We start from the raw sequence: 25,751 nt of genomic DNA, 5'->3' as shown, positions 1-25,751 counted from the left end.
TTGTATTTACAGCATGACCTCCTTATTTTTTGAAGCCATTCAAATTCAAGGTTGCGAAGTTAATGCACTAAAACTAAAAAAAAAATTGACCGATCAATTTGAACTTTGAATGCATACGGTACACGCGGACTGTTATGCTTATGAGTTATCAGGCCCGGCTGTCCGGCAGATGTTATCGGCCTCACCTGGCGCTCGCGGCCTGCGCCGGCGCACGCCACCCGCACGCGCCCTGTGCAGGTAAACAATCAATATGAGACGTGGATTAAGTAGGTATATCTTCAAACTCAAACTCAAAATCATTTATTCAAAGTAGGTACAATTAATTGTACATTACATACCTTGATGGTCGGATTTGTTAAAGTAAGATAATATACCTAGTGGTGATAATTAATTACATAGACTTAAAACTGAAGCTACGAGGGTTTCAAACGCACCCTGGTCTGAAAAGAGCCCACAACAAACTCAGCCGGTTATCAAAAAGTAATGATTACAACTTTTGACATTTTACGTTAGGTATATTTTCTTATCGGAATGAAAAAGGGTCCAGTTTAAGAAATTAATTCTAGTATCGACTGATTTGTGAAAATAGTCGATACTAGAATTAATTTCTTAAACTGGACCCTTTCAAGTAAAGATTTTTATATAAACCTGTGAGGATGATACTGCCATTGTCGGAATTAGAATACCATAAGCCTACGTTGTCGTATTAGTTTACAAATTGCGAAAAATCAAATTAAATTTGAATTTCGCGGGCAGGCCCGTCGCTTCCACCTTAAAGGATTGAACGCCGACCGTGAAAGTGTGACGTGGGACTTCGTCTGTGATGGCATTTGCTGGCGCGCGTGCTGTGCTTGTTTGGAGTGTTTTTTTTTTGTTAAGAGTGGCTGGTTTTTGTATTAGTTGGTGTTTTTTGGCGGTGTAACTGACTGGGAAGCGCTCCAAAGGGGCGCCGCGCGTGTGTCGGCGGGCGCCGGCGCGGACGGAGTCCATACTTGTATAAGTTCAATAACTTGAAAATATCACAAACTTGACATTGGCTAATCAGAGTAAAGCCAGATTTAAAGAAAAAAAAAAAAAGTGTGACGTCACAAGTCTGTTCGGGTTGTGGGCATGCCCATCGTGCCCGCAACGCTGGATCCGCGCTTGAATCAGTACCTACTTAAAATTGCTTAAAAAGGTTATTGATTCGCGAGTACAATAGGTACTATCCACTTATGAACCATCGGAGCTTCGCATTATGTATTTATATTCAGTAGGCAAGCACGAAGCGCTCGTCTAATACAAAAGCATTAGGTACGTTTTGTATTATTTAGAAAACATCTTCTATTTCTATGAAAAGCGGTGGATTTTGTTCTAGACAACCTTGGGCCCGTGTTCTACAATGGCGAAACTTACTTTATTTTGTAAAGAGCTGCGTTAAACATGGTAAATAGGTGTGGGAGAGTGTAAACAATAAATTACATATAATATTGTTTTAGAAATTCAGATACTAGTTAGGTACTCACCGCTTCGGACATACTACGCACTGGCAAAATTGTATTTACTATCAAGTGTGAAGACAGACTTTTTCTAAATTCTATATAATACACCTACATCATCATCAACCGACAGACGTTCACTGCTGGGTATAGGTCTCTTTTAGGGACTTACACCACGATCTTACTCCGCCTGAATCAAGCGCTCCCTGCGACTCGTTTGATGTCCTCTGTCCACCTTGTTATCCTGCCTAGTTATCGGTTGCCTGGTGGAGATTGCTCTAAGCAATAAGGCCGCCTTTGCACACAATTGTTTTTTTCTGTTTCTTCCTTTTGTGTTGTGTTCCTTTTCATGTTTTTGCGTGCAAATATCATATATCTATCTATCTATCTAGTGGGGGGCCTTCCAACGCTGCGCTTTCCAGTGCGAGGTCGCCATTTAAGCACCTTAGGACCCCAACGAATATCGGTTTTTCAAACTATGTGTTCTGTAGGTACTAGAACTCGTTGAGCCATGTCGATTACTCTGTTTCTCCTACGGATTTCTGATTTGATCACGCAGAGACATTGACTAACATAATATTTTTTGGGAATATGTAGTGAAACACGCATGGCTGATTCAATACTGGTTTGAGGCACCAGTCTCTTCGGAGGCGTGGGTTCGTATCCCACCGCTGCCACCATGTAGTGAAACACGCATGGCTGATTCAATACTCACTTTATTGAGTACCCACATATTAATATATATTTCATTATACCTACATACACCACAGAATATAAGAACTCTTTTAAAATTTTTAACGACTTGCGTTGTAAATACGCACCTACTAAAGGTTAATCTCATTCTCGAATAGAAAAATCGATCGAAGCTAGAGGCAGGCTTTAGAGAAAACATCGTCGTTGAATTAAATCAAGCTTCAAACTATTTTTCTTTTGTTACTGCGAGCTCGAAGAAAAAATGTAAGTATAAAAATTTAAAATAAAGAGCGGCCACAAGCTTACAACAAAACTAATAAAGAAATTAAAACAAAATTAAAATTTATCGCCCTCGCAGTACTTTTTATCGTACGTGAATTTAATGAGAGTATATCGCTTAGAGCGACGTGCATGGCTACAGGCGTATAACGTTAAATCAAATAAAATCCAGTGTGGGGCAAAATGCATAAACTCATTTCCGAACGTTCCCCCTCATTCGCCGTTACAGCTTTATCACAAAAGGCAATTTCCATCATAGCGCACAAAATTTGTGCGTAACCAATATTATGTTAAAGTGTAACGTATTTTTGGTTATACTTGGAAAACATGATTAGGTAAATACGTACTGGTGTATGAAAAACAAGCTGACCCTGAGGCTCCATTTGGGACTTTTCGAAAACCCATTTTAGTGAGCGACTACGTTATTTCTTATCCGCCTCTCTGATTTTCCAGGATAAAAAGAAGTTCGTCGCCAGGATACAAGCTACATCTGTATCAAGAAGATGATAGAAGATATTAAGAACATAAATCATCTAAGTAGTTCTAATGAGATATAAGTGAAAGATAAGTGAAAGACTGGATGTTTGGATGTCTGATTTTCCTTTATGCCACAATGAATAAACCAATTTAGCTGAAAGGAATGCAGATAGATACTCTAAATTAACTTATAGATCATATTTTGTTAGACCGGAAAACTCACCTATATCCAAATTCAGACAAAGTAGCTGGCATCATCTAGTCTAAACTAAATCCATACCCAGCACATTTTTCATAAACGATAACCGTACCGTACGAAGTTCACTCGGATGAGAATCCGAGTGAACTTCGTATTACTTAATATGTAAAGGGTTAATAAAAATGCATTAGTTATGTGGGTGAGCACATTGTTTTATTTTTAAAATAGCTTAACAAAATATCGATTTGCCGCTCCACAGGCTCTGCATAATGTGTGCGGATGCATTTTATACACGTAGGATGCACATACCTACAACGGGGTACGAAAATGCATTTAAGAGCTGTGAATTTTCACTCGTTTACTATTTCCTAAAATTTAAATAGCATTTATGCATCTTACAATGGCTTATTCTGGATAAAGAAATTATTGTTTTTTTTGTTTACTTATAATAAAATAGCGAGCAAACGAGCAGGCGGGTCACCTGATGTTGAGTGATTACCACCGCCCATGAACATTAGTAGCACCAGAGGTACCGCCGATGCGTTGCCGGCTTTTCAAAAATTGTATTGGTACATGTTATACAGTATTTTTACTAATAATTCTAAACTTATAAATAGTCAAAAATATGCAATGATTTAATTATTAGATTTTTTTTATGATATTTACGAAATATAAATTAGCCAATCGTTAGAGAACGCTAACTAATTGAAATTTTATAACTCAAAAAGCATCATTTTTGAAAAAGAAAACTTTTTTAGGCCAAACTCTAATAAAGGTCTGAAAAATACCTATTAAGAAATTGGCAATGATGAGGCTTGAGCCCGGCACTGTATGAATTATTTCGGAAATACCACGTTTTTGGAAGACAAGAGTTTGAATCCCCATAAAACGAAGAACTGTGATAATTTCACTGAGTAGTTTCCGTTATCTTTGGTGATAATGGATCAGGGATTGCATTTAAATTTATAATAATAATTAATTATTATGCCCACGGGACCTTACAATACTATTGTATAATTATAACGTATCAGAATATCTATGCCGAAACTATTCCAACACATTAAACATGATTAAATTCAAAACACACTGAAATAATTGTAGTGAATATCTAGTTTAGCAAATAATGTGTAAGTATCTATATGTTGTGGTTTGATGTTGCTGCTCAATTAGGTTATGTGAACGACCAGTGATAAAATACAGGCAAAGCATTATCCTGGTTTGCATAATGAATTGAAATACTCGTAATATGAATAGCTGACTCGCCTCAGTTTCGCACGGGTCCTTTTCTTTCAGTTTTTTTTTTAATATTTAGGAATCATAGCGGACATCATTAAACTTACATAAAAATAACTTTGACGCTTGTGATTTCCTAAACGGTAATCTAACAGTGATATTGGAATATCTATTCAGACGTGGTCCCACCAATTCAAATATTTTTTTACACATGCACACACTTAATAATATCATTTCTATAACTGCCTAGCTTTCCAGGACGTTTTTACCCGACTGCGGCAAAGCCAAAAGGAAGGGTCATGATTTTAGCAGTCTATGTATGTATGTATGTATGTTTGTATCCAGATTCTGTGTGTTCCACCGCAGTGCCTAAACTACTGGGCCGATTTTGATGAATGAGGTGTCAATCGATTCGTCGTAAAGATCCGAGTGACATAGGCTAACTTTATACGAAAAAAATTGACCTAACGGATGTTACATCAAAAAAAGTGGAAGTCTCCAAAATTTTTATTTTGCTATCGTATCGAGTGGGATGTCAAATGAAAGAGGAGAAAATTCTGAACTCATATATAAATGTACAATAACATTAATATATACCCAGGGGCAGAAAAACAATTTTACTCTAATATTTTAGCGTTTATTAAGACTATCGCAGTCGGGTTTTAGTTTTTAACTTTATGGATAATCAGGCTGTGATGCAAAAAATACTTGTGACGAACAAGCAAACGGACAGACAAATGCGACGAAACTATTTGGATTCCTGGGACTATGGGACTGTAAAAACACCTTCCGAATACGGTTGCATACATTTATGCTATGCATACAAATAAGCTCCCAATAAACTTTTGTCCCTTGAATAAGCAAACTGTCAACCGACCCAAATAACTATCCTATCCTATCTAAAGCTTGAAAATACCAACAATAGTAACTAATGTTAGCGATCGCAATGTTTATATAACAGTTTATCTCATTTGGGCCGTGGATTAGTGCACTCTTCAAGTTTAAATTGTTTTAACAATCAACACAATAATATTAATTTTGTACTTTAGTTAAACAAATTTTATATAAATAGATAGGAACCTAATAAAATTATTATTGGAAGACGAATGGTACAGTTATTATAGAAGGGTAGTCAAGCGAAAGCCAAGGGTCTCTTACAATGAATCACATCACAAGACAATATCTACTGAACACGGTTTAGGGTCCAACGACTCCCAGCAACTTGCTTGAGATTTTCTCGACAGTTTTCCGGTCTCTCTGCATCACATCGTATTCCTCAATATTGAGGGTCGTGACCCCTTTCCATTAATCATATAATGATAGGAGGTTTCTTTGGATAATAATGCGATGGGCTTAGAATAAAAAGCCAAGGGTTTCAAAATCCTTCCGCATGCAACTTGACTAAGAGAGCGAGAATTCAACTCTTATGTTATTATTATAGATATTAGTGTTAATAATAACCGGGCCGGTGGCTTAACGTGCTCTCCGAGCCACGGAGGAAACGGAAAGATCAAATTCGGACCTCTAAAATGAGTCATCCATCAAGTTTGGACTCGTGTCAACGTTGCTTAGCAAACACAAAAAAATATTAAGACAGCTACATTATATGCTTATTCGAAACTATGTATTTATTGATTTCGTTACGTCTTTGTATAATAATTGTTGGGTAGAGGTGATTTTTTATCAACAACATACAAAAAGTATGAAGTTTGTATATCTATATTCAGATATTATTATAACTCAATGATTGTATCATGTCTGGTAGACGTGGGTGAAAGCTCTTATAGGGTTGAGCTTTAATCCAATCTTAAAATATTTGGTGGAGCGATCTTTATACAGTGTATATTTACTGATTTTATGCAAAATTCCAAATCATATTAAGGTTTTGATTAGATATTATGAATAAATAAACGTTTATCTCGGTCTAGAATAAGCAATTTAAAGCTAAAAGTTTAACAATAGAATTTATAACACAAACACCTAGATAAAATACTTACTGCTTAGCTGCCTTACTGAGCTCATATTATAAATAATGAAAATCGACCAAACTCCTGCTTTATTTTACTTTCTGTCTAGCTGTTTGTCCAGGCTAATCTTGAAAACCAATGAACTGATTTTGAGAGAACTCCAGAAAACAACTTGTATCACTGTCAATTGACTACTGGATCAGCAAGCGCCGCAAACGAACACGCTCTGACAGGCAGACGGACGGATGGACAGCGGTAGCTTAGTAATAGGGTCCAGTTCCGTAGCCCGAAGGCTACGGAACAGGTAAAATAGGAAAGGTACCCGAAGGTACGGAACCCTAAAATAGGAAAAACTTACGTACGCTATACTTTTTCATACGAATTTAAAAATTCTTCGAATTTGTTAGCTTAAGCTTTGCCTAGGTGAAATTCCTCTACCTATAAAATGTTATAGTTAACGGAAAGCTATGTAAATCACATTAATTAATAATGTTAAACGAATAAAGCGGACCAATTCAGCAGCCGCGCGACAGGAGCTTTCACAAAATATTCATCATTTATCACGCATAAAGCCTGGACCATACACAATGCGTGACGATAACTACACTACAGAACGTCACACTAAATGCGCGCGTACGCGTGTGCTATCTAAGCGTATAAAATAGTGTTGTGACAGCTGACAGATAACGCACAGTCTAAACCAATGTAAGTATATGAAACTTTGGGAGGGAATATTCATTGAAGTTTATTTGTTCTTGAATTTTACATAGTTTGAAAAACCGACAGAGGTTGGGGTCCAAGGTGCTAGAAGATACGGAGACCTCTTACTGGAAAGTGCAGCTTTGGCAGACCCTTCTCTAGGTGGACAAACGAGATCAAACGAGCCGCACGGGGCCAACGCAAGACCAAGCGACGCGTGCGGACTGCGGAAGTCGCTACAAGACATCTGTGTCAAGCAGTGTACGTGTCCCTAAGACGATGATGATTATTATCATTCCTTGAGTACTCCAAAAGTGCAGACAGAAAGGAACTTTCAATGGAATGTTTAAAATCCACGCAGACGAAGTCGGAATAATCTAGTTTGCAATACTGTACAAAACACGTCAAATTGCAGCACGTGACGCTGAATATGACGCGCGATAGCAAAAGCGTGGCTCCAGCGCGTGCTTTGCACTGTAAAGTTATAAACGCCTTCATACAGTATCATAATTTTCCAGGTTTGCATACCCGAAGGGTGCCTACGGGACCCTATTACTAAGCCTCCCCTGTCCGTCCATCCGTCCGTCTGTCAGCGTGCTATATCTCCTTAATTGTAATAGGTAGAGAGTTGATTTTTACAGAATGTATATTTCTATTGCCGCTATAAGAATTAGTTATTTAAAAAAGTTTCGAAATTATGAAAATTAGAAAGTGATATTTCTTCCACAATGGTACGGAACCCTTACGGAGCAGTACCACGAAGGGTTACTAAATATTTCTGTTTGTTTTAGCTTATAGCTGTAAAAATTGTGTGAACCTACGCAGGGTGGCATATTCCGGCTTATTTGAATGAACAACTCGTTAGTTCAAGGTTTGATAAGCAGCTGAAGTTTATCGATAAAATATTGTAAGGGAAGGCTATGTATAAATCACATTTATTGATAAGGTTAATCAAATGGGGCGGGCGAAACCAGCAACAGGAGGGCGGACTGCCCTGGCGTCCCCGCTCGCAGTCACTTTGGTATCGTTCCCCGCGCCTCGTGCACGCCGACGTACGAGCGCCGCCGCCTCGACTCGACACGTAAACTTTCCCGAATAAGTTTTCAACCGAAGAAAAGTGCGGTGTGCCCCGAATGAAATTGGATGCAATTTGTGCAATTTATGCAGTGCTCTGTGATAGAATTATTACGTGATCTCGAGTTTGGAAACTGTTATGTAATGGGACTATTTTATTGGATGATTGGTTTTTAATTAAATACTCATGCGTAAGTATTTAATGTTATGTTAACTTTTAGGAGATAAGTAATTATTCACTAAAGGTAATTTTTTAAACTTGAATACATATGGATGGTAGGTACATGTGGATTTTTTCAAATATGATTTTAGACTAAAAATTTTATAATAAACTTATGTACAGCATTACGAATACGTAAGTATAAATACCTAAATAAAAATTTACATAGTAAAAATTTCCTTAGTTAGGTCCAATTAAGGTCATAAGAGCCTGATTTTTTTCAAAAGTGATCTATTATACACATAGGTGTAGTACTTATTGAAATTGCTGTAATTGTAAGTTATTGCACCATACCTAATAGCTTAAAGTTAATTTACCATGCCACTATGACAAAAAATTATAAGTAAATTTTAGGTAAGTATAGCTGGACTTTTACTATTTACCTAAAATAATTAAAAAAAACTCTTTGAAAAAGACCGGTTAGGTCACTCTAGCTCTCAAAGTCAATCTAGTAGAGACTGATTTTTTTTTTAATTATTTCTGTACAAAACGCTTATGAGATATATCATGAAATTAAAAGAAAATATAATTATTGAGAGGATAATTTACTCGTCACGAAATAAAATTAATTTTTAATCAGTAGTTCTGTCAACACTTACCTACATAGGCTACCTACTACTTACTTTACTAATTGACAGTAAATTTGTGTTATTTGCATTAATAAATATTATTATTAATGGTTATATCAACAATAATGACACGTAAGTGATAAATAAATAATTAATAAACCTAATTATATTAAGCCGATTTTAATTAACATTATGCAAAACCGTTGGCATGTTAGTCAAAAGCTTAACAGAGCTCTCTCCGTCACTTACTCCATACAATCGTAGTTCCCATTTCATTTGAATATTAAGCAACCAAAGTCCATGAAATTTTGCAGACATAGTCTAGAAACTAATATCTGTGTCTGTGGTGTTTTAGATTTTTCTAAAAATATGTAGTTTTAAAATTACAGGGGCTCAAAGATTTGTATTTTTCTTTAAAAAAAGGCCCAACTTTGTGCTCGTTTTTCTAGACAACGAAGCAATTTAATGAAATTTGGAAAAACCACAGACCTAGAAAATTTAATGAATATTATGTAGTAAAAAAATTATCGTTATATATTTTATATTGTTATAATTATGTGGGAACTACGAAAACCAGAAATTACACCCAGAAATCTTAAAAATTTCGTGCTGTCTCGATTTGTGCAAGCGGGGTGGTGAAGTGCGGGGGACGACACGTGAAACTGACAGAAACTGACAGTCTAAACACACGGGCCACATTTAGACTGCACCCAACTCCAAACTTGTCTATAGGTCTAACTAAATACACTGGTACATTTCAACTTGCGTTAGACGTATGCGTTACCTACTCAGACGATGCCTGTAGATAAAAATATGTCTCATGTTTGCTGGCAATAGCGCATGCATCAAACCCTGCAAGTTGCAACTCTCTTGCAACCTATTCCTCACGCAATACGCACAGCTTTAATATTATAATTTTTGACAATGTATACTATATGTAATGCCATATCACAGGTCACTCTCTGATTTATTGCTAACAATTTACTTCCAAATGCAAAGAAATCTAAGTGTGTTGAATTCACACTGCCCAATACCAGGACCTTAAATGACATAAATTCATTGATAAATAATCATATGTTGAAAATAAAGGAGAACCCCGTGTTTCTCCCCGTGGTATAATGTTAGATGCAAAGCTTCTATGGAACACCCACATATCAACACTTCATGGTAAACTCAGCTCTGCTGCTTACACTGTTAGAAAAATTCAACAGGTACTGACGTGGAAACTGCAAAAATTGTATATTTTGCCTATTTTCACTGCATTATGTCTTACGGACTCTTGCTATGAGATAAAGCGGTAGATATTGAGAAAAAAATGTATTACAGAAAAGGACAGGACGTGCAATTTATAATTTAAAACCGCGCGCTGCCATACAATAAAAATATAAGGAAATAAGTACCTTATCTATTATCTTATAGTAGCTTCTAAATATATTTACAACTAGCTAATGCCCGCAGCTTCACTCGCGTGGATTTAGGTTTTTAAAAATCCCGATCCTTTCATTTCCCAGAACAAAAGTTGCCTCTCCGTAATAGCCCGTCCCCGGGATGCTACTTGTTTCTGTATCACGTAAGAATATTTAAACGGATGATCCTTTTCAAATCCCGAGGGATCACCAGGATTTAGGAATGCAATTTCTTACAGCATCAGGGTTGAGGTCAACGACAAAGTGTTTACTTGGTATAGATACCTTCAATATCAATTAATAATCGACACTTTTTAAATCCCATTAGCTTTAGTAGTCAGGTCCCCTGCAACATCAGGATTGAGGGGTTGGAATCCAAATTTTTTATTGAACAATGTCGCAAACTTTCTTTATCGATTAAAAAAACTACCCAAAATTACGCTATTAGGTTACCTGCCAAATTTCATGGTTTTGAGTCAACGGGAAGTACCCTAGAGGTTTTCTTGACACACACGACAGACAGAGAGATAGACAACAAAGTGATCCTATAATAGTTCCGTTTTTTCATTTTGATGTACGAAACCCTAGAAAACGTAGGAACGGCATTCCGAACCAGTGGTAAATTTTTCTGACCATTCAAAAACACTTTGAAGTTTACCCAAAAGTTTACAGGAATAAAAATTTATCATTGTATTCCATTCCATTTCATTCTATTCCATTCTGTTCAAAGATAAATAGATAATAAAAATATTTGTCACCGAAACAATAATTTACGATACATCAACCAATATCAATTTTACTGATGACAATCTGACTATTACCAAAGTGAACGACTACTATAATATCTATTATATACGACTAACATAATATGTATTATAAATTGTGTGCCGTTTGCATTCTCACTAGGTTCTCATTAAGTTTGTTTTATTTGGTTAAACTTTCTGGCATTTATATTGTTATGACGTTTAATTGGCAAACAGTCTGTTTATTGGCTGAAACTCAAAAATTCAGCCAATCACAACAAAGAAAATATTGTAATAATGATTCATGCAGCTTTCTGTAATTGAAAACAAAATATTTGACATTAACTTGAATGTGACAGTGTTTTCCGAATAGGGTTGCCAGAGGCCCCGTATTTTACTGGTTACCCCGTATTTCAGGATACAGAAACCTGTAATTGTGAAAATAAAATACGGCGCAAATAAAACTAAATATTTTTAGGGTTCCGTAACTCAAAAGTAAAAAAGAACTCTTATAGGATCACTTCGTTGTCTGTCAGTCTGTCAGTCTTTCCGTCTGTCCGTCTGTCCATCTGTCCTTCTATCCGTCTGTCATGTGTTCATGAACAAATATTAGTATTTTCAATTTTCAAAGTAAGATAACTACATATATCAAGTGGGTTATCATATGAAAGGGCTTTACCTGTTCATTCTAAAACAGATTTTTATTTATTTTTATGCATATTTTTTTAATGCATAACAGTTTTTGATTTCTCGAGTAAAATGTCGGAAAAAATACCCGAATACGGAACCCTCGGTGCGTGGGTCTGACTCGCACTTGGCCGGTTTTTTACAAATTCAGCAGAAGCTGGCTGGCGAAATCAAACACTGACGTTATGTCCAGTAGAAAGAATATTTTCCTTTTGCGGCAATGCGTAGCCGAAACCCACTCGATATTGATCATGGTCGTAGCCAAGGCGGCGGGGCTTGGTTTGAGGATGTAAGCCTTTTTTTATACAAGTTAGCCTGTGACTTTAATCTTTTCTAGTGGTAAGTGATTATGCAGTCTAATTTCTTGGCCGTTAGGGCCATACTAACCATATAACTAGCCATGACCGAAGCCTCCCACCAGACCAGAAATTTTGAAATGGCGACTGCGCCTGGGAAGCCGTCAAAAACCTAAGCCTAAAATAATACTTACACTATTTCTTGCATTTGCTTACCAATTTTTTTTTGAAAATATATCAAACATTTCGCGCTCACTTCACTCGCGCTTTGAATTTCTATTACTTGGTGTAAACCCCGCAATTTCGTTTGCATGAATTTAGATTTTTAAAAATTCCGTGGAGGATTTTCCGGGCTAAAAAGCCGCCTAAAAAAAAATGTCTGGGATGCAAGTTACCTCTGAATAGTAAGTACCAAAATTTTGGTAAAGAAGATGGGCCGTGAAAGGGTAACAAATAGATAGGCAAATAGATATACTGTCGTATTCGTAATATTAGTATGGATAGGAAGCTTTAAAAATAAAATCTTGCTATGGCTACACTCGTTTCCCTTTCACTTTAATTTTTTCTGTATTGAACCAAAAACACTTACGCTCACTGCGCTCGCGCTTTTTTATTGTTGTATTTTATCTCACTGTCAAATTGAAAGGCGAAATTCCACTAACCAGGTAATTAGCCCATAAAGTTGAGCGAATGTTTTTTTCCTCATGACAGGATTCAGTTCCGGCCCTAATAAAACCTCTCCCGCAATCAATTCCTGGCTACGGCCATAGTATTGATACTGTGAAGGTGGAATTACAAATTAAATGTAATTTTAAGTTGAAATGAAAAGATTGTATGCATGAAATGTATAACATTTTGCTTTACAACACTAAGAGTTTTTAAAAGCTATTTAAATAAATAAATCTTTTATTTAAAAACACATTGCAAACACAGTTCACCAATCAAGACACGGCAACATACAGAGAAAAAATACAAAACTTACAAATAAACTGAAATATCTAAATAGGCTTTCCATGCATTTCAGAGAGAACCACCACCTATTTCTTCAAATACTTCAAATTTTCAAATTTCTTCAAATCTAAACCCCGTATTTTTGATGGTGGTAGCCTGTAAATCAAAAAGAGCCAGGTGGCAACCCTACTTCGACCTAGACAGAATGAAAAATTGTTTTCATTACTCGGTATGCCTACTGCCATAGTGTGACAGAAAGTGTGACGGTAGTTGTGACCTCTGATTGGCCGACTCTCTTTCACTATTTGCTAAAATTGATGATTGCAACAGCAATTTTTTCTTTTTTGTAATCGAAAACAGAACACGGACGTCAAACAGATTGACTAATTGCAATCATTTCTGACCGGCTAACATTGTTCCGCTAGTGGCTCAAACTCACTGTCGCAGCAAGAACATGGTAAATTCAGCCAATCACAGCAATTTGAAATTTGGTTATCACAAATGTACCGATCTAGGAACCGAGAATGCACGAACCAGGGCAAATAGAGATAAGAACAATAATATCATACGTAGGAAATCGACGGGGGATCGTTGACAAGGATAGCCTTAACAGGGAGCATAAATTATTATAATAACATAATGGACAATAATTTGGGAACAGACATAATGAAATCAGTTTCGGTTAGCCTGCGGATGGTAAATTAATACATGATCTACGCTTGCATCATTGTTGATCATTGACTTGTAGGTATTATATTACTGTATCAAAAACACGGGTACCTACCTATACCTGTATTTTTGATTTTCATCATCATCATCATCATCACCCATCGCCATTGAACACGGGTCTCCTCTAAGAATGGAAAGAGTTTGGCCATCATGCTGGCTGATTGGCATGCTTCACACATATTCTTTGTGTTCTCAAAGGTGGAGAAGCAAAATGGAGAGGAAATTAAAAATCGGCCAAGTGCGAGACAGACTTCCGTACTCGTCTATTCCTACATTTAACACTATAAATCAAAAACTATTATGCATAAAAAAAAACATCTGTTTTAGAATGTACAGGTAAAAAGCCCCTTCATATAATACCCCGTTTGGTATAATTATCTTACTTTGAATATTGAAACACATTTTAATATATTATTTGTGATGTAACCACAAATTCACGGTTTTCAGATTTTTTCCTTTTCTGGGGTATAAGACTTACTTACCTACCTACTAAATTTCATGATTCACAGTCAAGTCACAATCGACAAACTGATGATTCACAGTCATCACTTAGTTGACAGACAGCAAAGTGATCCTATAAGGGTTCCGTTTTCCTTTTGAGGTACGGAACCCTAAAAATAGAGAACTCTCAGGCATGCAGGTTTTCTCACAATGTTTTCTGGTGTGACACCAGAGCTGTAAGATGCGTTTTAGGTTTAAGGTAACCAGAAGTGCGCTTTGGAGTTCCGTACCTTTCCTTCCTACAAATCTCGCAAGCCACGCAACCTTCTATTTTTTTTATTTGATGACAAGTTAGCCATGGACTGCGATCTCACCATCGTTAAAATGACGATGCAGACTAAGATGAAAGCGGGCTAACTGGGTAGGCGTATTTCGAGGTCCAGAGTGATTTCGATTAACCTAAAACGACCGCCCAGTGACTACTAATCATCTCGTACGAGTGTATGGGGCCTGTTAGATAAAGGTTTTAGAGCTTATCCTGTCGTACCCACAGTTGCTGCAGTAGGTAATTCAGGTGATGCGCTTCCACAAAGTGCTTTACCGCACGGAATCTAATAAATATTAGATGAGGCATAAGTTTTCAGGGAGATTTTACTGCATACGCCGGAGTCTAGGCTTAAACTTGTAATGTTTGTTGTTTTAATCTTTTGAAAACCTACTAAGTATTTTTAGGGTTTCGTTTCACAAAAGGAAAAAGGAACCCTTATAGAGTCACTTTGTTGTCTGTCTGTCTGCCTGTCGTGTCTATCAAGAAAACCTATAGGGTACTTCCTGTTGACCTAGAATCATGAAATTTGGCAGGTAGGTAGGTCTTTTAGCACAAGTGAACGAAAAATCCGAAAACCTTGAATTTGTGGTTAAATCATTGAAAAAAATATGTTCACGAAAGAAATAATTTACTAAATCACATACAGATTGCGCAGTCCGTCATTAACTTGCAGTGTTATAACCTTGTTATACATAAAAGTGTTATTTCTTCTACGATGGTACGGAACCCTTCCTGAGCGAACCCAACTCGCACTTAACTAATTTTTTACTGGACTCTCCTCACTTGTCAGTAAGCGTTATGTATGTAAGGGCTCGGAAACTTCCATCTTTCATTCGAAACTTTAAAATCTTAAAGTTCATTTTAGAAAATAAGCTTATTATATTAACTTAAATGTAAATATTACAGCGAACTTCGTATTCGCACAACAAAGCGAACCATTGTTCCCATTCAACCATTCCCATTTTGCGACTTTGGAAAAGTTACTGAGGAATCTTCCTTAATTAGAGGAAAGACAGGAGTTCACTATTCCCTATCGTCTCTTTTAATTTCTTCATAAAGTTGGTAGGTAAGTAAGTACCTAGTTAAAGTTTACCTCGTTTTATTACGATTCTATCATTTTGCAATAAGAAATAATTTGTAAGTATCTACTCACATTCACAGTAGGCATATTTTATAAAGTTTAGTATCTGAGTATCTGTAATACATTTACACAAGACATAACTAATACATACAAAACATTTTTTTCAATACAGTTGTTCGTAAATTGCTAATTATTTATCATGGCTTGTAGGTAAGTTTTACAATACTAGTGCGTTTTTTGCATTTTTTTAAATCGGTAAGTCTATAATTATTATTGTTTCAAAAAAGTTTTCTAGCAAGGAATTATATTATTTACGTAATTTCAAAATGGAGCGTTTTAGTAAACACGGCCATTTTGAAATTCTAATTAAGTTTTTTGTTTCTCCTTTTTTTCTTTAACTGTAAGAATGGGTGGTTCAAGTGGTTCAAGTATGGATTAAAATATTGCCGCCCGATATTTTGAATGAGGCGGAAATCGCACAAAAAAGTTTTGGTTTTTTAATACTTTTTAATAATAATTTATTTACATGTTTTCTGATAACTGAATTGAAAAACGTCGCATGATACACATTGGCGTTAAGGTTACTTTACAAACTCGTGACGATGGTAAACCTTCGCCTGCGGCTCGGGCTTACGTACTCGTACGTCAACGTACAAAATTAAAAAATATGTGTACCAAAACCCAAAAACCTAACCGATTATAGGCTCGCTTACTGTAGCATTATACTAAACACAGGTTGGTACGTATTTCAATTCATAAGTAGGTACTAACATAATATTATGCCAAGCTAATGATGAACCCTCGGGAAATCCGCTGCTTTTATATCATAAGCCTATTCACAAACTTGTGTTTGTGAATTTTTGATTATAAAAGACCAATATTTGATAACAGTTCCGGATTTTTATGTAATGGTATTGTCATGATTCGATTAAATTACTGTTTAATAATTCTATCACTATTTGAAATTTTGAGCAAATCTTGTTTGTCCATAGTCAATATTATTATCAAGTGGCAACTTTAACAAACAATGGCAATACAATTTTTATGTTGGTAATGTTGCGATATATTTGAATTGACGAATAGGAATTTGGCGCGTGGATTTTAATCAAAATGGCGTTAGAGTGGTAGGGATATTTTGGTGAGAGATACGCTAACGAGGAGTTCAAGATTGATTACGGGTGGCGCATCGACAGTGAAAGGACTCCTTGAGTCAGTACTGTGAAAGTGATTTTGAGTTGCAGTGTATTTTGGTAAGTCCTCTTGTATCGTTCCAATTTGTACAGATACTGTGAATTTACATATGTGTGGATATGGTTGATTAGACGGTTGAGATAGTAGTTCCAATTTAGTGTAGGGTACCGTCACCCAGTTACTTGTTATTGTAATCAGAGTTCTATAAGTCAGTGATTCATATTAGATCTAGTTATAGAATCCTGTGGTGTTCTATGAATCGTAACATTTCAGAAGTGACAAGAATCCAAAATAAAAAAATAACGTAGGTAAATAGAAATTCCTTATTAGTAATTTTATTTTAAAACGAGATTGCTAAACGCCCACTTTATCAAGTTTATTATTTTTACGATTAATTGGTTACGTGAGTCGTGACGCTAGACAATAAGTCAGGGCAAACTCCCTTATAATGTGTTGTTGTGTAGATTATGTGTAATAGTGTATGTGGGTACGTTTTCTGGTACCCACTCAGAACGAAACAATATCTTCTATTTATAATTTTTTTTTCATAACCTTCACTGATTATTTTGATAATTATTGTAAAATTACAAGCAATGCTAGATAAACATAAATTTTAAGGTTATTATTGCTAAATTTTTTATGAATTGGGCTGTAATTGAAAATGAAAATGAAAAATATTTATTTACCAAATACAAAGTCTTATACAGTTTTTCTGTCTGGTGGTACCCACATTAGGCAATCCGGTATCGTGGGTACCTGATTCACTATAAGATATGATACAATATTTATTTGAAAGTCGGTTCACTAATTAAAGTATATTCTAAGGATAAAAACATAAAGATGTGAAGTATGAAGTATTTTGTTGCGTTGCATTATACGTCTGAATGAATAGAAGTAACAAAGTGCCCTTATTTTATATGCAGGAAAAGTTTCTCAGTTTCATTGTAACCTAAGGATAGTAAGTTATTGGAGTATAATATGCCCTTTCTAATAGAGTTAAATAAATTAATGAAAAGTTGTCTAAGTGATATGTGGCCCAGATATGATTGTTCATCAGATAATGTCGTTGCACTTCTATATAATCTATATTATCAAAGTTTAGAGTTAGTCAACAATAATTGATTTGGGTTTTTATTATGTTGACATTTTAATCTTTATTTTAGTATTATTCTGTACTTTGCTTGTGTAAAGTCTTTGTATATCTTAACTGAATATGTTAATCATGAGTTTTTATTTTATTCCATTGAAGGTAATATTCAAAGAATTTTACAATGATAAAGTTACAATGATAAAATGTATAAGGCTCATCAGACATTATTTCAACATACACAGTACATACCATTTATTCAATTCGTATAAGATGTTATTGAAGGGCAGGACCGCCTGCAACTAGTACTCTAATAATATTATTGGTTCTACCGAAATAAAATATGTTGGTTTATGGGGCGTACTAGTAACCTTACCGGTTTATCAAGTGGGTATGTTTCCCGCTGGTTATTGAGTGACTTACTAGTCCGCGGATTATGTTATGCAATAATATTATTGGTTCTACCGAAACAAATGTTGGTTTATGAGGCGTACTAGTAACCTTACCTGTTTATCGAATGGGTATGTTTCCCGCTGGTTGTTGAGTGGGTTACTAGTCGTCGGATTATGTTATGTAATAATATTATTGGTTCTACTGAAATAAATGTTGGTTTATGAGACGTACTAGTAACTCTACCGGTTTATCGAATGGGTATGTTTCCCGCTGGTTGTTGAGTGGGTTACTAGTCGTCGGATCATGTTGGTTTAGAGGCCGTGCTAGTGGCTTCACTGGTTTATTGAGTGGGTATGTTTCCTACTGGTTGTAGAGTGAATCACTGGCCGTTGGATAATGTCAAGTTAGGGGGCGTACTAGTGACTTCACTGGTTTATTGAGTGGGTATGTTTCCCTCTAGTTGTTGAGTGTGTCACTAGTCGTCGGATTATGTTGGTTTAGAGGCCGTGTTAGTGACTTCACTGGTTTATTGAGTGGGTATGTTTCCTACTGGTTGTTGAGTCAGTCACTGGCCATCGGGTAATGTCAGTTTAGGGGCGTACTAGTGACTTCACTGTTTTATTGGTTGGGTATGTTTCCCGCTGATTGTTGAGTGGGTCACTAATCGTCGGATTATGTTAGGGGGCGTGCTAGTGACTTCACTGGTTTATTGAGTGGGTATGCTTCCTACTGATTGTTGAGTGAGTCACTGGCCGTCGGATAATGTTAGATAAGGAGGCGCACTAGTGGCTTCACTGGTTTGGAGTGGGTATGTTTCCCACTGGTTGTTGAGTGAGTCACTGGCCGTCGGATAATGTTAGATAAGGAGGCGCACTAGTGGCTTCACTGGTTTATGGAGTGGGTATGTTTCCCACTGGTTGTTGAATGGGTCACTAGTCGTCGGATTGTGTTAGAGGAGGTGTACTATCTGGCTTCACGGGATTTTGCAGGAAATGAAATGAGATGAAATGAAAATATTTATTTTGCCATATGCAAGTAATAATAAATGATGGTACATTGACAGGTAGTCTTTTTCACATTTTGCCATTTATGTATGGCGGGCAAAATATGTAGTGAAACTGTTAGATACAATAACCAATAATAAAAAAAAAAAAATTGAAATTGGAATGACCACGCGACGCGTATATTTTCTCATGTTTCCTGTTAAGTGAGTCACTGATCGTCGGATAAAATTGTTTCTATGAACACCTTAGTAGCTAGAGCCAGCAAGGAGTATTATTGATTAGCATGAACCTAAGGTAAAAATAAAGAAGGTGCAATAGATCTCTTAATAAAGACATCAACAGTTCACTTATATATCAAGAGTTACATTAAATAGCTGTTGATATTTCCAATAGTGGGTACCCACGTTCATGGTGTGTTAGTTTCACAATTTAGTACTTAACTCTGCATTGTCACCAAAAATGAATATGTAGGTAGGCAGTAAACATTTTTAGTTGCTGTCACTGTTGTCAGTGTTACCACATAAAACGGAATAGTAATTACGTTAATAAATTATTTTAGTAACGTTTTATTTTACACGTAGTTATGATAACGCAAAATCCAGCCACAGCATATTAGAATTTATTTATACCACAGTGTATCTAAGTATTAAACAAAACTGCTTTACCGACCTGCGGAACATGCCCGTATTCAGTGTGACATTTAAAAAAAAAAAAGCGATGCAAACATCATGAATGCGACCAGGAAAAACAATTGGATTTAGGAGAATTGAAATTATGCTGTTGTTTATCGTAATTTATAGGGTGACTTAAATGATTAATTTTTGGAAATGGTGACTGTTCAAAGGATTACAGTTTTGACAACCAGATCAATGACTGCATAATTTTATTGAATTACCTTCATAAATTCAAACTTAAAACTTTTTAAATAGGTTTGATTAGTTACTCCTAAAGTTTGTAGATTTTATGTTAATCAACCTCCTGACAAATACTTTAAAAATTTTAGGTAAGATCATGTTTGTTTCGGATGTTGATGATTTTATGAATTTGATAAAAAATTTGGGGGGTCTACGTTCTTTCGTGGACTCCGGATTGCTTTAAGAGCCGTGAGCATAGATATTATGCTTGTGGTGATGCAATGAGAATGAAGTACTAGGTTCAACTGTGCGATTTTGTGTGTATTCCTTTGGTTTTGTACGTACGGTCTTCATCAGCATAATTTTGTGATTACCACCAACCACTAATAATAGTAGTTGAATATGTTTACTATTTATATTAAGATCATCAAATACTAAAGTTACCCATTGCAATTTAAAATGTTTTATATGATGTATGGGCACACTGGCCACTATCTTTCCTTCTTGGCATTCTTTCCTACAAGTAACAGCTGATAATATCATATATTGTAGAATTAAATAATCAAGTATAAGAATTGCATTGTTGTTGGACCTAACTGCAGTGTTGTTTCAATTATAAATAGGAATATCGTGCAGAATTGTACTATAATAAAATAAAATACCATGGGGAAGACAGACAGGTTAGGTTTACAAATTGTTCTGGCTACACTATGACAATGATGAATGCTCGAATATCGTTATTATGTTTATGCTTTAAATATGATTGATTTTAGTTGTTTAATTTGAATGGTTAAATATTTACGATTTTCTATAAAACTATCACGAAGTTGTGGAACAGTTTTTGGTCGCTGTTTAAAAATTTTAATTTAGTTTACGATTATATAAGGTTTCAAAACTGAACTTTGCGTTTACTTTAAGTTTTCTATTGTTAATTAATGTATGAAGTTTGGTGGCATAGTTCGTTTAGTTTTTCGATTTTAACGGATCCATAAAAATAAAATAAAAATAAAAGGAAAGACACACGCACACACATCATTTTAAACATAATTTAGATTTGAATTCGGTTATGTATGAGTTCTATTATGTATAAGTTTAAGTAAATCTCACTCATATACAGTTTTACATACTTATTTGGCTGTGATCGGCTCGACATTACGATTAAGTGGATTTAGCTTTTTGATTTTTTATTTTTTTTTGAGTTTTTTATTTTATTGAGATTTAAAGCTTCTCGTTCAGATTGACTTAGTGGTTACGATCGAGCTATTGGTTCAGAATGGTAACCTTTTAGTACATCCGAATGTCATGATTTATGAGGAAACGTCATGTATTGTTAACTTACTATAAATACAGTACACATATTTTATTTGAGGGATTGTAATTGGTAAAAGTCAATGTTATCTGGTTTATTAGTGCCTGTGATTTGGATGTGCACCGGGAGGTTGCACATGGTTGGATGGCCGAATGTCATGATTCGATTAAATTACTGTTTAATAATTCTATCACTATTTGAAATTTTGAGCAAATCTTGTTTGTCCATAGTCAATATTATTATCAAGTGGCAACTTTAACAAACAATGGCAATACAATTTTTATGTTGGTAATGTTGCGATATATTTGAATTGACGAATAGGAATTTGGCGCGTGGATTTTAATCAAAATGGCGTTAGAGTGGTAGGGATATTTTGGTGAGAGATACGCTAACGAGGAGTGCAAGATTGATTACGGGTGGCGCATCGACAGTGAAAGGACTCCTTGAGTCAGTACTGTGAAAGTGATTTTGAGTTGCAGTGTATTTTGGTAAGTCCTCTTGTATCGTTCCAATTTGTACAGATACTGTGAATTTACATATGTGTGGATATGGTTGATTAGACGGTTGAGATAGTAGTTCCAATTTAGTGTAGGGTACCGTCACCCAGTTACTTGTTATTGTAATCAGAGTTCTATAAGTCAGTGATTCATATTAGATCTAGTTATAGAATCCTGTGGTGTTCTATGAATCGTAACAGTATCAACATACAACAACATAACATAATAGTTAACCTTACCTTAGAAATTTAAAAATTAGGTTAAATATACCTACATAAATACCTAAATATATGTTAGCAGTTAGAGACATTCTATCTAAAACTGACTGGCTATGCACTAGTCAGTTTTGGTTCATTTTTGTTTTTTTTTTTTGTAGTTATAGAAGTTTTTAGTAGGTAGTTATGTTTTATAGCTTACCCTATCCCTATTTCTTTTAATTTTTGTACCTGCACGCATTTTTATACCCGGCTATTTGTTGTTTAACATGAACTATTATAATGGGTGTGAACTTTCCGTTGGAGACAGTTGTGGTTTCTGTGTTTTATGTGTGTGTTACTGTTAGTCTCCAAAATAAAACTAAAATTAAAAAATCCAATAGTTAGTCAATGAGGATTGAACTAACTGGAACACGCTGGAAAATGTGACGAGCTCTAGCATGGCGCATAAAGATGCGACTACTGCAATTTATAATGCACATACAGGCTCATTGCACTATTTTACATGCGAGTACAGAGGCTTGGTCATGAACATAATATTCTGTGTATACTGCAGCTGTATGAGACGGAGTTAGACAAAGAACTGTCTAATTTTATGGCTGTTTTATAAATTGTAAAATTTAAATTATGGACTGAAAGAATGAATGAAGTGGAAACATCGCTCTATCTTAGTAATAATCTAAGCTGTATCCTAGTTCCATGGCTTTATGTCTCTAAAACGCGGGCACTTAAATTGTAGTGACGTCACGTCTTATGTTATGTATCTACTTAGTATACATATTATTTGCCATATCATGCAGTAGAGGTAGGTACTTACCAACCACTACTGCATATTAAAGACCTCTACCACCAGGTTCAAAATTCGTAACTTTTTAGGTACCAAAATGGTAAAAATGGAACCCTTATTGCGTCTTTCTCCGTCCGTCCGTCTGCCTGTCACAGTCGTTTTAAATTTCAGTGGGTAACTATTAAAGCTATGGACGCGTTTAGAATACATTATTGTAATTAAAAAATATTGAAAATATTTTTTAGTTTAATTAAAAATGGGGGAAAATCGGCGAAATATGGAATTAGGATAGGAAATATGGGATTAGGAATAATAGGAAAAAATGAAATTTGAAATTAAGATAACACTATACCTACTGAGGGGGGAATAATTCTTCAAATCAAATCATTTATTTGCCTGTCTATTCTAAAACTTTTTATTAATTTTTATGCATTATATTATAACAGTTTTTGGTACTTATCTAATATTTATGTAACAAGTTTTCTTTGTATCAGAGAAGATAGCTTTTAACGAAAGCCTGAGATTCTTCCAGCTTGCGATAATACCTACTCTTTACACTTGTGTAATTAATAATTCAGAATAGGTATCTAACTAAATGCTTCTTGAACATAGCACTATTATACCTGGTATACTTAATTTAAAATTTAAAATAAATTAAACTATAGTGTACTTAATTTTATGTTATTCAAGAGTTTTATCCGGCCAATATACTTGGTACAACATCCGTAGAAACAGCCGAAAATATTCAAATACTTACATACAGAATTTTTTCTTTTTAATGATTTGATGCATTAGATATTGTGTGATGTGAGATAAAATGAGTATTAATCTGGATATTTATTTACTTATTATATCTAATCGATTTGTAATTTGGAATACTATGTAAATCCAATCACACTGCAATAATCTTGACCTGATGGTCCGACCCAAGATAGTTTATGAGGTACGTATTCCACAATCTACACTCTACTCTATAATAATACAGCACAAATATCATGTCTCGATTGGTTTGGTCTCGAGTTAGTTTAGTTGGGTTACAGGTATCTACATATTTTTTAAGCTCTGATTATTTTATTATTACCACAGTTCAGAACAGGAGCATGAGAAATCTCAAGTTTCTAGGTCCAGCCGTTTCAGTTTTATCTACGTTGATATGTCAGTCAGTTTCCCCTTTTATTATAATTTATTAGTTGTTTTATTCTATGTATAAATACTTAATTACGTTTTTTGCTTAACTTATTATTGGTTCCTTTTAGGCAGGCGCGCTCCACCTTATGGTGCATTATCACTTGCTATTTGGTGTGATTGTAGTCAAGCCCAAGCCTATATTAGCCCTAATTCGCACGAGCGTTAAAAAAGCGTTGCGTTATAACCCGGCGTTGCGCTGAAAATACAAAGAGCGCGTTAAAAAAGCGTTGACGTGTGAAGAGATACTTGGGAATTCATTTGTTCTATTTGAACGCTTTTTTGACGGATGTTAAAAAAGCGTGCGAATGAGGCCTTATAGTTAAAAAAATATTTAGTCATGTAATGTTTAACCAGCTCAGTTACATCTGATTAATTTGGACCAACTCAACATATTTCACTGAACATACTACGTCAAATAGAATAATAACGTTCAGCATATGCAGGTACAATATTCATGATCATCAATGATCATGTTCTAATAATCTATCTAATAAATGATAACTCACTGATTTCCCACAGGTACGGACGCGGTTTACACTGAAATTGATGTTCATTTAACTTGAAACATAACTTTAACCTGTCGCAGACGACCGATTTACGACCACGACGGTTACCAAGAAGAACCAGGTCAGGAGAAACCAGCAACAAACCGTTGATTTTCTCGCTAGTTCTTCTGGGTAGGAAGAGTAACCGATCTAGTATCAGTTGACGGCTCAAATAAAATAAAATAAAACAAGTGTAAATTAAAAATTTATCCCACCAAAAACATTTCATGTAAAAAGGTAGCCAAGACTCACAAGTTCATAATGTTTTCACTGTTAAAAAGTTATGAGATCTCTAGTAGAGCCAAGCCCCTAGCTGAGCTTAGATTTGTGCTGGCCATGGGACCTATCCCAAGTCCAAAGTAATATAGCTCTTAAATGTTCTTGACTGTATCAAATTTATAACAATAAATAACAAATCACTCTACTTACAAGCTCTGATTCTACAAACCCTACATCTTGGTAAAAAAAGGACGGCTTGGCCGTTTAATGTTCGTAAAACTATTACATGACATAACATATTTTAAGGCCTTAAGGAATAGTTTGTTCGACAATTACTAATTTGTATTGTACTTCGTGATGGTCGCAGAAGCAATTCCGGGCTTAGATGTCATTTCAGATAAAAAATCCACGAACTGTAAACGGCCAAGCCGTACTTTTTTTACCAAGATATAGGGTTTGTAGAATCAGAGCTTGTAAGTAGAGTGATTTGTTATTTATTGTTATAAATTTCATACAGTCAAGAACATTTAAGAGCTATATTACTTTGGACTTGGGATAGGTCCCATGGCCAGCACAAATCTAAGCTCAGCTAGGGGCTTGGCTCTACTAGAGATCTCATAACTTTTTAACAGTGAAAACATTATGAACTTGTGAGTCTTGGCTACCTTTTTACATGAAATGTTTTTGGTGGGATTTCATTTCTTTTTGGCAGGTGCCCTAGATTTTTTTGGATCTATTTTTTGTAGGTACATCATTTTCATGGCCCACTCTCTATCGTTACCTCTTTTTTTAAAAGCTTTTATTCAACTTGCAATGTACTCGTATGCAAATATGTTTGTTCGGGTGGAATCTTGCAACTCAATTTTGAAGCAGATATACCAAATTTCAGTCTTTTAGGACTTCAGGAAACAC

At 35.4% G+C, this 25,751-nt stretch overlaps 1 protein-coding gene across 1 annotated transcript in view; it reads left to right on the top strand.

The window, feature by feature from the left end:
• The first annotated feature begins 8,061 nt into the window (after positions 1-8,061).
• LOC123869571 overlaps positions 8,062-25,751 on the top strand; it is a 132,258-nt gene continuing 114,568 nt past the window's right edge. Inside the window, exon 1 of the mRNA XM_045912556.1 lies at positions 8,062-8,290. The gene's annotated coding sequence lies outside the window, so the exon portion shown is untranslated. The remainder of the gene's footprint in view (positions 8,291-25,751) is intronic.

Source organism: Maniola jurtina, chromosome 11 (genome assembly GCF_905333055.1).
Source record: "Maniola jurtina chromosome 11, ilManJurt1.1, whole genome shotgun sequence".
NCBI classification, from domain to species: domain Eukaryota; kingdom Metazoa; phylum Arthropoda; class Insecta; order Lepidoptera; family Nymphalidae; genus Maniola; species Maniola jurtina.
Note: the sequence above shows the minus strand (reverse complement) of the source record. Positions and strands in the feature narration are given on the sequence as shown.